Source organism: Myiozetetes cayanensis, unplaced genomic scaffold, assembly GCF_022539395.1.
Source record: "Myiozetetes cayanensis isolate MyiCay16 unplaced genomic scaffold, myiCay2020 scf5-8, whole genome shotgun sequence".
Classification (NCBI taxonomy): Eukaryota; Metazoa; Chordata; class Aves; order Passeriformes; family Tyrannidae; genus Myiozetetes; species Myiozetetes cayanensis.
The window spans coordinates 61,915,669-61,930,034 of NW_026087742.1; the positions used below are offsets into that span (position 1 = coordinate 61,915,669).

Here is a 14,366-nt window from a genome sequence, read left to right on the forward strand (position 1 = left end):
CTATGGAGTAAAAATAAGTGTCATGAGGCAGAAGTTTGGGATCCAGGTGCTTAGGCAGTCCAAGGTAGGATTGCAAAGGTATGTTGGGGGCTGAGGAAGATGTGGGATTTCACCCACTTTTTTGGCATTCTCTGTTGGTTGGCTTTTACTGTGGTGTTTAATGAGAGTCCCATCTTTTTTGGTACCTACCTCTTTAGTGGAAACAGTACTACCTGTGCACTTACCTGAGACCTGCAGATAAGTGCAGTGTTTAGTATCACTGTCCTAAGTTCTCTTGTGGAACTGGATCATGGTGCTGCTTTCTCTATGTGTCTAGGATTGGTTTAGAAGCATCTTAAACACATAGGGCTTATATTTGACCAGTATTCGTATTTTGTAAATATTTCCTAAACAGATCAAGTTTGTTTCTGTGTGTTTGTTTATTCAAAAGCTAAGCTGCTTTGAACAGAAAAATGTTTTGTTCTCAAGATCCAGTAATAACTTGACTGAAATTGGGGAAGAAAAGAGAGTAGGAATTTGTTAAGAGCCAGAGCTGAGACTTGAAACTTTCCATGAGCACTGCAGAGGAAGCTCAACTGAAGCGGAGTTTTTTGTCTTCCTGAAAAAAATGTACAAATTTTGCAGTGTGCACTTGGGAAAAAGATCACTTGACATTGAATTCAGATAGCCTGCACTGGTCATGACTTCCCTTTTCAAACTATTTTTTTCTCTGCTTATTTCACAAAGATAGATAATGAACCTTTGTTTGTCTTAAATGCCAAAATCAATTCCTATCTATTAAGAGAAAACTAATGCATTTAGTGTCCTAAGTAGCAAAGCAATAACTTTGTCTCTGTGAGGTATCAAGGTAAGTGCAAGTGCACAATCTGGAGAAGCCTTAATGTGGGAAATATTTTCCATACTACATACAGGGAAGTGCTCAGCTGTCAAGTGCAGCTGTAAGGGTTTTCACTGCCATATCTGTCACCAGGCTGCTGCATAAATGCAAAACGTGGAACTGGACTTCTCCCTTCTTTCTGGTGAAGGACAGTGCACATGCACAAAGCTGCCCTGATACCACAGCAATTGGGGTGACAGGAGAGTGTTGGGGTTTGAAGGGTTTGTCTTCAGCCTGTTACCTCCATTTGGATAGACCTGTTATTACCAAAACACTGTGCTGTTTCAGTTTTCTTGTCTCAGATGTTCGCTGACATCATTACTGCAGGCTATCATTTGTACTTTATAACCTGTTCTCTACTGCTTATTCTTCCCATTCATGTTTTACCTCTAACACAGCTCCTCTCAACTCATTCTCTCATTTCCATACCTTCCTTCTCAATAATTCTTTCTCTGACCTTCTTATCAATTTGGAATTCAAAAACAGCAGGCTGTCTCCTTCCTGCATGAACCTGGAGCAGCTGCGTATCCTTGCCTAATGCTGAATGCTGTTAAATACCAATATCCAAGTCATCTCATGTGAAAGTGAAAATCGGTCAGCTTGGATCAGAAAAATCACTAGAAATAGATAAAAAACACCTTGCACATTGGTGATATAAAAGGCATTTGGTGTATTTAGCTGTTTTTATCTGCCAGGTGTTGTCTTCTGAAAACCTGAAGTACCCACTGTGGTTTAGCAGTAGTAATTCCCAGTTTATTACTAGATTTTTTAAAACCTGTTTAAATATTATTAAAATGCATTGAATTGTTTTGAGTAATTGAGAGAGTGAATATCTGTTGCCTCCCAGGCATGGCAGAGTTAGCTGGGATGCTACAAGCAGTAAAGAAAGGGAGATCAAATGGAAAGATCTGCTTGCCTTTGCAGTGGGATGAAGGGAATGGCAATATTTGCCTTTGCCTCACTGCTTCAAAGCTGCAATTGGTGAGGAAGACAACAGATGCTTCAGCAGGTATGTGGGCTACCTTTGCAGTTGCTTGGAGGGGAGCAATACTGAAGGCTTGCTACTGCCAAGGAGAGGGGACCTTGGTAGTCTGGTACCCTCTGCTTAACGGGTGTTCCTGAAAACAGAACTGAGATGCGAAGGGAGTATCTGCACCTTTCCCACACATACATATCCATCTGAAGCTTAGATTCTTGCCAACGGCGTGAGTAATCGTAAAAGGCCAAGTCTAGCAGGACGTGTAAATCACTGTCAGCTTGTGCTGAATCAGAGTCCTGGAACCAAAACTGGGGAGAGAAATAGCATGGTTGCAATGTGTGTAAAAATGAAGGATGCCAGAAGAAGAGACAGTGTGGATGACAGGAGGAGTTGATGGGAGTACAGAAAAATGTCTCTCAACTTTTTAGTGTGTGATTTGCAAGCAGGCTACTGGACTGTCTTCTTTGGTTCCTATGTCCTAAGTAGAGTTTACTGTTTGACCGCTGGGAAAGCTAGGAAATAGATCCTCAGCATTCAGTGGCTTTTTAATTATCGTGTAGCTGCCACACTGTGAACTTTTGTTTCCTTTTACTGAAATGTTTTCCTTTCAAAAGTTGATCAAACAAAACCATTAAATGCTCTAGGGCAAAAAATGAGTGGGAAAAACAAAGACAAACCTCGATCTTTCAGATTTAAATGAGTGAAGTAAGTATTTTAAAGGTACATTGCCACAGGGAAAAGATATATTTGTGGAATGTTCTGGTTGTTGCATTTCTAGCGGCCTTTATTAGCTTGCATTTATTTCTGCTGTGCAGTGCAGATGATGAAAATATGTATTTCAAAGCAACCCATTTGTTCAGTGTTCAAGGGCATAACTGTTCTGGGTCTTTGTTGTAACCTTAGAAATAACTTGTGTTATTTAGAGCAAACTGCCCAACTGATCTGTTGTGGGGACCAGATTCTGTCCATGGGACAGCTCTGACATGTTCTGCCTCCTCCATTCCAAATGGAATAAAAATTGGTTATAAATATTGCTACCTGACATTGGCCCCTTAGTAAATTACTAAAATACTGCCCTCCACATGCACTGCCTCCCTCCAGGTGCTCAGTAGTTTGGACATCTCTGAATTAAGTAAACTGCTTAATCTGCTGCAGATTGTTAATTATTTACCTTTCTTGATAACTGCTCACAAATTGCATACATCCCTCCAAAGCTCACTCTGTGTGTTTGATTACACAATTTACTTCTATCAGCTATGACGTGAAAGAGACATACTGGACTGTCAGGTCATTCCACCTGGATGTTTTCAGCATGTCGTGGATACCAGGACAGGAAAGTGGGAGGAGGACACAGCATAACTCACATGGATTTTGAAACCAACAGAGTGGGGTTTAGTTTGTGAGACATGTATCTTATGGCTTGAGGTAACTGGACATATTGTCTCAGCCTTTTTGCACAGTAACTTAACCGTCTGTAAGGAAAGCTGTTCCTCCCCTCTGCCATGTGAGAAGCAATCCTGTCTGACCTGTAAGTAGTTGAGCCAGAATTACAAGCCTGAGTTAATTTTTCAGGCAGTGCTATGCATGCAAGGCCACGCAATCAAAAAGGACCCCTTCCCTTACTTACTGCCTTTACCCCACCTCAACTCATCTTTTTCCCTGGCAGATGCTGTGAGCAGATTTTATGCTTTAACTAACAGCAAAAGGATTTACTTGCCCAGTGGGTTGTCTCTAGCTGTCTTCTACCTTGTATTACCATCTAAAATCTGGTGTCCTCTGCCAAGATCAGCAGTAGATCTAGTCTGCTTCAACCTGCTACCATTCTCTACTTACAGCAGCCCTTGAATAGCCCAAAGTCATTACTTCAGACATCTTATGCCTACGCTAATTAATAGTCTTCTGCTGGAAAGCAGCATCTGTAGGTGTGAATGCCCCAACCTTGGCAGTGTTTTGGGCCAGGTTGGATGGGGCCCTGAGCAGCCTGGTTTAGTGGAGGGTCTCCCTGCCCGTGGCAAAGGGGTTGGAACTAGATGATCTCTGTGGTCCCTTCTAACCCAAACCATTCTGTGAGTCTGAGGTTTTGGAATAAAGTGGTATATAACAAGTTATATTCATGTGAATGCAACTTCTCTGCAGGTAACTCAGGGCACTGTAAAAATATTACTTAACTCAAAGATCATTGATGTGTAGTTATCTTGGTTAACACATATTTACCCTTTCCAAACCAGAAACAGTACAAATCCTCCTCTAGCTCAGTCTCTAGATCTTTACTATTATTATTGTTTAAAGAGGATTCCCTGGTATATTAATTATAGTCACAGCCATGGCACTGTCCTGACCATGACAGGGATGGGTGGTACAATGTTTACTCACGGCATACACAATCTCTGATCATGTAGCACAGTGATTGATGTGTTCTTCATACCTGTGTGTGCCCTGTGCTGCTGTTGTAGGCCAGCTCTGTTGTTTGTGTTATAAAATACTTTATGTCAGTTTTAATCTCCATACCTACCAGCATTCTTTGATGTGTTGAAGAATCCTTATTTGTCTGCATTGGTAGACTGGTGCAGGAGCTTACTGAAAGGAAGCTCCCCAGTAAGGAACATCATCTTTATTCAGGATGGGGAAAGCTGATCAGTTTTTTCCAGTGATCGTGTACAGTTGCTCACTAGTTAAATCAGCAATTACTTTGAAAATCCTTGATTTGAAAATACTCTATCTTGAACCCATGATTCCTGTGAATATATAAATATTGACACCTTCATTGAGATCGCCATGTCCAGCAGCATGACCTAGTAAGTACTAAATATTTTTGAACTTGAGGATGTTGCCTATTGTATTAGCTTGATATAAGATTTAAATGTAAGAGGCTACTAAACAGAAGCAGATCTTTAGAGCTGATTTTATCTCACAACTTCAAATCTATTTCTTCCAAGATAATACTGATATTTTCCCTGTGAATGGCAGCAGTAAAGATCTGGAGAGTGCAAGCTGAGACAGCATCTGGACAGGAACAGCAAAGGACTCTTCTTGTAATCCTCTAAAGAAAAATACCAGTAAACCTAGTAATAAGGTGCCAGCAAGGAGGTTTAAATAGTGTTTGATGTTTTTACCATGAACCAGAATCTATTCCTTATAGCAAAGACAAAGTTACCTGTAAGGCAATGATTAGGTAATTGAATGGAAGTTGCTACAGACTTTATTGGTTTGGTGGATGGGTAGTAGTCACCTAAACAGTGGTCACCTGTCAGGATACGGTTCCATCAGGCATCTTTACAAAGCTGCAGTGTAAGATATTGCACCATTTCACATATGTATATAGTGTAATTTTTTGTGCCTGAGGAGAGAGTTGGTCTTGTGTCCTCCCTACACTTCTGCAATAGACTTGGCTCTTCTGTCCTGTCTTCACAAGGAGAAAGTTTGATGCATAGTGGCAAGATTTTCCCTGATATTTGATAACCTTTGCCCATTGCTTTCCTGTGTAATTTTCTTTCCACTTCTCTTCCCAGGAACATGGGATTCTGGGATTGCCCCTAGGAGCTGTAGATGATGAAACCTGTATTCCTGCCCCTAATAGTACAGTCTGGGCTAATTGTCTACCCCAAAGGAGCAGATCAGCTGATTGAATCTGGAGAGATGTGAAGTAGTGCAGGAGAACTTAGTTAGTGGATAACAGTGTATTGCAGAGAGAATTTAATATTGATAAATATAATTTTTTTTTCTCCCATCCATAGTTTGTAAGTTTCTAAATCATACCAGTGTGAATACAAAGGATGTCCAGCTGCTACCAAATAATCAGACACTGCTATGGTACATATGGGAAGAAGATGGATAAAGAAAAGAACGATAATGCTCTTATAATTTAGCAGGTTTGTCTGTTTCTGGATTCTTGCATTTAGTTCAGAAGGTGCCAGTTCAGGCAGCGTGTTGCATCTTTAGAGGGATTGGAAGGCAGGTAAAGAGAACAGAACACGTGACCACCTTTTCCAAGAGACTGGAAAGATTGATTACCTTAAGGAGGAAGCACGTAAGTAATGATACAAGTATACACAGTAACTAACCGGTGGAGAAGGTAGAGACAGCAGAACTTATAGTCTTGTAACGGGAGAGCAAGAGGAAATTTGCTGTTTAACCTTAAACATATCTTAAACATAACAGAATTAAATTAGTGCAGTATGAAGTTGAATGCTGAAAAATGGGAAAGTTCTAACTAGGCTATATGAAAGAAATAGTTGAATGTGAAGAGGCACTGCATGTTTGAGATGGATTTTTTTTAATAATAAAACCTAAAGTTTAGGATGGGATATTCAGTCCTGCAATACAGGTTTGAAGACAGTTTCTGTTCAACAATGTTGATTTCTATCTCCCCATGCAACCCTCATGGGAATGCAGAGATGACAAACTGGCTGTCTTACAAACCCTTGAAAATGCCAGATCACCTCTAAATTACAGAGTCAGAGGTTTGGGCCTTGCTGCACCTCACAGCACTCAGTATGCGTGATAAGAAGAAATCTGAGAACCCCTGGTAAGGCACTTCAGGGCTGCAGTTCCTTTGCAGATAAAGAACAAATCTTTCAGGACAAATCTTTCAGGACAGGGTTGAGTTTGCACAGCTTTGCCCTGCTTTCTTCATCCCTTTTTTCTGGCACTAAAGCTGTTGGCCTTGCTGGTTTCCTTGCCAGAGAATACTGTGACTCCTCAGCCAAGATTGTCCTGCTGGGTCAGAGCAGCAGAGTGGCTTCTTGCCTCCTTTAGAAGAAAATAGAGTGAAAGGATAGTGAAAATATCTCTGAAGCTGTCCTGAGAGGAAAACAGCAATGAACAAAAAAGCTGAGGGAACACGTTATCACCCATGAATCATTGTTAAAGCTCAACTGGAGGAACTGGAAATGGGATTCCTCTGCAGAAAGTCCTTGGTGTCTCAAGGAGAGCATTTCCAGACACATCTTGGTGTAGCACAGAAAACACAAATACATTCCCAGTAAATATGTTTGTTATCTCTGAAAAAACAGTGCCATAATTGCTCAGCAGCATTTAAAAAACAAAAGCCTATCTCTTGTTAGAGGTGGTGTTTCAATAAGCTTTCAATACCTGCAGCTATTGTGACCAGATGATTGTCTTATTTATTGGCTAAGGAATTTAAATATACAGTGCAGGTATGGGAGTTGAGTTTTGCTTTGGGTTTTTTTCATGGTTTGACTCCAGGCAGCAAGTCTGCACCAGGCAGCTGCTCACTCAGTCCCCCCACCCTGTGGTGGAATGGAGGAGAGAATCAGAAGAGTAAAAGTGAGAAAACTTGTGGATTGAGATAAAGACAGTTTAATAGGTAAAGCAAAAGACATACACACAGGCAAAGAAAAACAAGGAATTAATTCACCACTTCCCATCAGCAGGCAGATGTTCAGCCATCTCCAGGAGAGTAACGCTCCATCACACGTAACTGTTACTTGGGAGGACAAAACGTCATCACTCCAAACATCCCCCCCTTCCTTCTTCTTCCTGCAGCTTTATATGCTGATCATGGCACCATATAGTATGGAATATCCCTTTGACCTGTTGAGGTCAGCTGTCCTGGCTGTGTCCCCTCCCATCTTCTTGTGCACCCCCAGCCCACTCATTAGTGGGGTGAGGCAAGAGGCAGAAAAGGCCTTGAGTCTGTGTAAGCACTGCTCAACAATAACTAAAACATCTCTACATTATCAAAACTGTTTTCAGCACAAATCAAAGTCACAGCCTCGTACCAGCTACTATGAAGAAAATTATCCACCAAAAAAACCCACAGTTTTTTGGGTGTTTTGGTTTGGTTTGTTTGTTTGTTTGTTTGTGTTCCCCCCAAAGAACAAACCCAGAGAAACAATTAATTGAAGTGAAAGTTCATGTAGCAAGGGAAATAAGTGTGCACATTGTGAGGTAATGATTTTATGGGAAATGTGTGAATGTTGGGACTTAACAGCTGCTTGCTTCAAAAAAGGGTTCATTTGCATTGGGATTTGTATGATTGATGGTCTTCTCAAAATCTAAGAGACACTGGTTTTCCCCTACAACTTTGTGTTGTATGAATTAAATGTTGAGTTCTTTTTGACTGAATGGTAAATACACTATCAAGGCAAAATAACACTTTTAGAGGTTGGGCATCCTCTTGTCTCTTTGTATCTAGGAGCCTATTTTCCTTACACCAGAATTCTGAAATATCTCCAATGAATGGTTATACTCTGCTTAATACATCAAACATCCTCCAAGAAGCAATGAAGTAGTTAATGATTTCATTTAATCTTTTGCAATGGATGATGTAGATGACCTATGTCCAGAAATTAAAATGCTAAGAGAGGGCATCATCCTATAGATGTGGAAATGTGTTTCCTTTCTCTGCAGTAAAGGAATAATTTGCTAGATGCTACACTGCACAGTTAACCAAAGAAAACATTTGTATGAAAAATATATTGAAGCCTAAGGATGTGACTTAATTTAGTGTTTGGAATCAAATATCAATCTCTTCCTGTAAATGAACCTATTTACAAATATAATTTATTAGAAATGCCATACTGGTGGTATATACGTTGAAAAGGGATAGGTTCAGCTTCCACTTCGTAGATTTAAAAGCACAAGTTTACTTTTTTATTGGTTGAGTAATGCATTCATTTTTTATGCAGAGGAAAGCATGCATAGCTTAAAAGTTATCACTAACTTGGTTGGGAGCCAATAGCAGCTTTGGGAAAAAAAACAAACAGTGTTGTGTTCTGCTGGACAGATATTCCAGGCAGCTGGAAGCAGAATGGTGACCTGGTAGGTTCTAGTTTTCACCTTTGCTATGTGGACAATTCAGAGTAGGAGTTGCTTTCTTGCAAATTCTGGATCCACTAGGTATTTTTAGTATGGATCCACTGAGTCACTTTATTGCATAGCTGGCCTGTATTTTAATCTAACAAGGATTTTTCTAATAACTTCCATTACTGAAACATTTGAACGTGGGAAGGAGGTGAAAGTAATTGGATTGCAATAATTAAATCATCCAATGCAATTACCTTTAAAAGGTTGTGTGTTTATGGTTCCCGACTGCAAACTGGAATTGATCAGTACAAGCTCCATCTATTCCGTAATGGAAGTCATTTCATGGGATATAGGTGGAGGAAGTCTGTGGGTAAGAGGGAGATGAAGATCATTCTGTTACCCCAAAGCTCTGTAAGGAAGACTGGTACACAGTTCTTAATGAGGAAAATTAATTAATTTTGAAATTTTGCTTGAAGAAAGTCCCAATGTGATATAATACTCATTGTTTAATACCTTCTAGAGTTGTAGGTTGATGCTCACTGAGAATTCTAGTCCTTCATTTAACTGCATTTGCAGAAAAAATTAGCTTCCCTGCAGCATTTTTGCTGGAATGTAGTGTAGTCACTATACTGCTTCATATGATACATGATGAATACTGCTTTTGTAGAGCTGCTGAAGACCTGAGGCAGCTCAGCTCTCTTAACCTTGTTTTAGTAACCTCAAGGTAACACAGTATTTTTTGGTGGTTGTGACTTCTAGTTCATTTTTTGAGTCTCTCTTTACTTGCCCAAAGTTTCTGCAGTGGAAACTGGTCAGAATCTGGTTTTGGTCCAGTGCCTGAACAGCAGAGCTTGCACTGCTTCTAGGCATGTGTGCTCAGGTAGCTGGAAAAATCACTGAACTGCATTGCTCATTCATTTCACTCCAGAAGACTGAAAAATGGGTGGAAACAGTTTCACAGCTGAGTAGTAAAGCTGTCATGTCACTATCAGGTTTTTTTGAGTCATAAAAATCCATTTCTCCTGAGATTGTCTCCTATGAATCTTTGTTTTCCAGTCACTTCCCACGAGGTACCCAAAAAGCCTTCTATGTAAACCAAAACTGTGTTAAATAAAGTGGTGTCTCTTTCTCTGAGGTCTAAGTACAACTGATGGTTATAACAGTTTTTCCCTGACAAACCCATGCAATTCTCTAGCTGCATATAAACTACCAAAATTTTGACATTTTCCCTATTAAGCAATATACATTTGCATTTAGTTAAAGCAGCATGCATTGAATGAGAAAATGTTTTATAAAGCATGGTTTGAGTTAGAATGTTTAGTAAGCTTTGTAAGAAAAAAATCCTGCCTTTCAGTCCATCTGCCTGCTTGCTTGGCATTCTGTTCTGTGCAATGTTTTTTTATGAAGATAGGTGATAAATGTAAAGTACTTCAAGCTTTCAGTTTCTTCCCTATTGTACTTTTGCTCTGAGTATCATTCTAAGATGTTTCCATTGCATTTCTACTAAGCAGAAATAACTAATACAGTACTCTGCAAGATCATTAATCTCAGAGCTTAGTTTGCATAACACTTCGTTAGCTCATTCCCTGTATCCTTTGGAGGTATTAGCTCAAAATGAGATTATTTAGATCAAAAATTGTATATAACATATATTCTTTAATATTCATAGGATCCAGGGCCTTGCTGGGATCTTTGGCAGGAAACTTTTCTAGTGACTCTGAGAATGGATGAGGCAAAAGACATTTATAGGGAACAATTATGAAGAAGAGCAAATAAGACTATTACATTTAATAAGGAAAATCATTTAATGTAGTAAAAATCAGCTTTGTTGCCACCCAATGATGGTCAAAAAAATTATGTGAGTGACCCACCCCCTTGTGCATTTCTCCCCTATCCTACTCTTTGCACCAGACTGCAGAATTGCTCCTGAAGTCCCTGTTCAGCATTAGATGAGATACCTGCACTGTAAATTCTGCATCTGGTTGTTGTATGGCAAAAGGAGAAATGAGATGCCTGGATTTCTATCACCTCATGTCTGGCAAGGGCTGTGTAGACCATTATCATAGAGATAATGCATGTAGTGATGAACCTCACCTAAAATGTTTTCTGCTAGCCTAGACACATATAAAATCAAAGCAGTGGTGTTTTATATCACTGGGTGGGATTGACAGTGCATTTGAACATACAATTGCTCCTGAGACTCCTTCGTCCCTCACAGCTGGTGTCTGACCTACTGCTTTCAGATTCAGCTGCCTCCACATGGGTTTTGGTGTGCTCCCTGTGCTGCTCACATCTAGGACTGTGTGCAGCCCTTGTTTGCTTCACCTACCTTGCTGTGATCATGTTTCTCTGGTGCTTCTGAGCTTTGTGCATGAGAGTTGCTGGATTGGCAACAATATCAGCAGCATTTTGGATACAACAATTTGGATACAAAGGTGATAGCTGTTGGAAGCTGGCCTGGGTTCCTACTGAAGTCAGATCTTACTGCTCCTATGGCTTTGTTTTTGGGTTTGAGGCACACAGAGTAAGGAGTGCAATTATTGCTCAAAAGGCTTTTATTTTATAGGAAGCCTGATGATGAGTTACAGACCAAGATTACAATGAGGATATTGTATCTTCCAGAATTGCCTTTATGTAATTGCTGTTAAGAGAGAACCTCTGAAACAGCCTTGAAATAAAGTTCATTCTTCAGAACTCTTTTATCTTTTGCCTACACATTTTCCCTTTTCCTGGATTTGTAGCTCTTCCACTTAATATTAGAAACTGAACCTGCTCTTTTGTAATACAAAAGAACCTTGACCAGATCTACAGTGATCATAGGATCACAAAATATCCTGAGTCGGAAGGGACCCACAAGGATCTTTGAGTCCACCTCCTGGTCCTGCACAGGACAACCCCAAAATCACACCACATGTCTGAAAGCATTGTCCAAATGCTCAGTGAACTCTGCCAGGCTTGGTGCTGGGACAACTTCCCTGAGGAGTCTGTTCTACTGAAGAACCATTTCCTAACATCCAACCTAAACCTCCCCTGACACAGCTTCGTACCATTTCCTAGGCCCATGTCATTGATCGCCACAGAGAAGAGATCAGTGCCAGCGCCTCTGCTTCCCCTTGTAAGCAAGTTGTAGACTGCAATGAGGTCTCTCCTCAGTCTCCTCTTCTCTAGGCTTCATAGACCAATGACCTCAAGCTGCTCCTCATACAGCTTACTCTCAAGGCCCTTCTCCATCTTCATAGCCATCCTTTGTGTGCTTTCTAAATAGCTTAATATCTTATGTTGCATAGCTGTGCACTGTCTTGTAGTCTCAGAAAGAGGCCAGTGAGTAAATCCTTGATTAGTTCAGTTTAAATCACAAATTTGTTCATCAAAACCAGTGAAAAGGAGGTAACACCTGAAATCTGCCCCAAAATTACAGGGTTTCTGCAGGTTCTGGAGAACCCTCCATCACAGTTGTGTGATGGGCTTTGTGGGAACTATATGGATGAGCCCGAGAGACACAGACATGCACTTCACTGGGTCTTTTGAGTTCGTTTTTGGGGCAGGCAGTGGTGTGGAAGTATTGGGGTTTTGTCTTCTTGTTTTGTTTGCTTGGTTGGGGTTTTTTGTGTGTGTTTTGTTGTTGTTGTTGTTGTGGGGGTTTTTGTTGGGTTTTGTTTGTTTGTTTGTTTGGGGTTTTTTTAGGAGGATATAACATGAGGATTCTTAGATTAAGTCCTCTTGGTACCTGAGCTTTTGGCTCTCTGCTATTATATTTCTTCTGTTTTTTCCTGAAACACAGGCTGGCTCAGAAACCAGTTCCAGTTTTGACTTTTGCTTTCATATATTTTCTTTCAAAATTTATTGGAGAAATGAAGCTTCTTATCACTGGTTCCACTACACTGGCAGTGGTTCATCAGTTGTCACTAAGCATGAAAGATCTTTTATTCTTTCAGAAAATCACAGCAGCGGTCCATGTCATTAACTAGTGGGAGCCAGAATCTTTTCACATCTCTTGCTCACAAAAGTCCCTGGAGATGTTGAGGGGTTTATAGTACTGTATAATGCAGTTCAATGCAGTTGTTAAATAATTTTCCTTATCCTACTTCTAATGACAGTGTGTCTCTGCTAAAGGCAATAAAACTGTCAGTGGTGTACTTGGACTTCAAATGCTACTATTCTTATGTTTATTTAATGACATCAGCTAAAGCTTTTGTTGTTACCAATGCAGATATTTAGTTTCTGGAGAGACATATCTTTTGAATACTTCTGAATTATCTGTTATTGCGTATTTAGGAAGAGGTGGAGTTTTTAAATTTCTTTTTCAACACTAAAGAAGTCTTCAGTATATTGGTCGTGAGAATATGTGCTAATAGGCCATTAGGTATGCCTTGAAACCTCATAGATTACAATAACCCTGATATAGTATTATCCTAATATGTTTTCCTTTCTTCTCTCAAAAGCTGAAGGAGTGTTTTTAAGGATTTTCCAGAATAGTTTAGTGTCCTCCTTTTCCTATTTTGAAACTGTTCTGAAAATGCATTAAATCAGTTCTGTGTCTAGAACAGTGGACAGTAGGGATTGTCTTTATTTTTAACCATGTAATGTCACTTGCACTGTTGACATACCCCATTTCCCAAGGAGCAATAATGTTCACAGAGTCTCTGAATAAGCCTGATACAACTTTAGAAAGTGATAGATGAAAATTTCTGTACATCTGTAATTTCTGTGCTTACTACAAATAGGAATAAAACTCATTTCAGATCTTGTGCTGGATTTGATGCTAACGCCTCTTGGTCACTCAGCAACACAAGAGATAATATAATCCCACAATATGTGGTCCAAGGTATAAACAATAAAGACTATGTTAAAATGCCATTTAAAATGTTTTCCTGAAGTCCAATAATACCTACAAAATAATGTAGTACGTTGAATGTTTTTAGGGTTACCTCTGCTTTGGTATACTGTTGGTGTGTGCCTGGGGTGTGAAGGTGATATTATGTTACAGAAGTTCATCTCAGGAAAGAGAAATGTTTATAAAGCCATAAGTAAGAAAGGGAAAAAAATTTACAAACAGGAGGGGAGGGAATCTGTTATGGGAAACTGATATATCAGGTTTCTTCACTCACATTGTACAATTAGAACTGGTGGGTTTACGGATATTCTGGAGAAGTGGAGTGTTAAAGGGATAACCTGTTTCTCGACATAATGGATCTCCCTACAACAGAGTTCACAGTATTGCAACATACAAACATCTTGAGAAGTGCTTAGACACCTCAGGGTGTCTGTGCCGTACGTGACACAGGTGTTTGTCTTTTGCCTTAATTTCATGCAAAACACCAAGGAGAACAGACAAGAGCCCTGCCTGTGAGTCACTCACAGAAACCTAACTCCACCACTCCAAGTGACACTGAGTCGTCAGCAGTGAGATGATTGCTCAGGCCAGAGCAGGGATGGAGTAGAGAATCTTGCATGCAGACTGGCAGCGTTGTGTGGACTTCCATGGAGCACAGTACAGCCTAAATGCACAAACCAGGGTTTGTATGAGCAAAACGTCTTTATCAGAAATGACATACCAACGACTGAGTAAGTTTCTGTAGATGATGAAGCACAGAGCTGCCATGCCAAGGTGAATGTGCCACTGTTGACATAGGCACCTCTGTGAGCAGCAGGTATTCAGATGAAGCCTGCCTCCTGCACATGTGCACAGCCTGGCAGTGTGCTTGAGACCTGCTGGTTGGACTTGAGACACATTCTCTTGAG

General features: G+C 40.2%; 1 protein-coding gene across 1 annotated transcript in view; it reads left to right on the forward strand.

Moving 5' to 3' along the window:
- The window catches only part of WDFY2 (WD repeat and FYVE domain containing 2), a 63,646-nt gene that overhangs the window by 16,357 nt on the left and 32,923 nt on the right, over positions 1–14,366 (forward strand). The window lies entirely within an intron of this gene.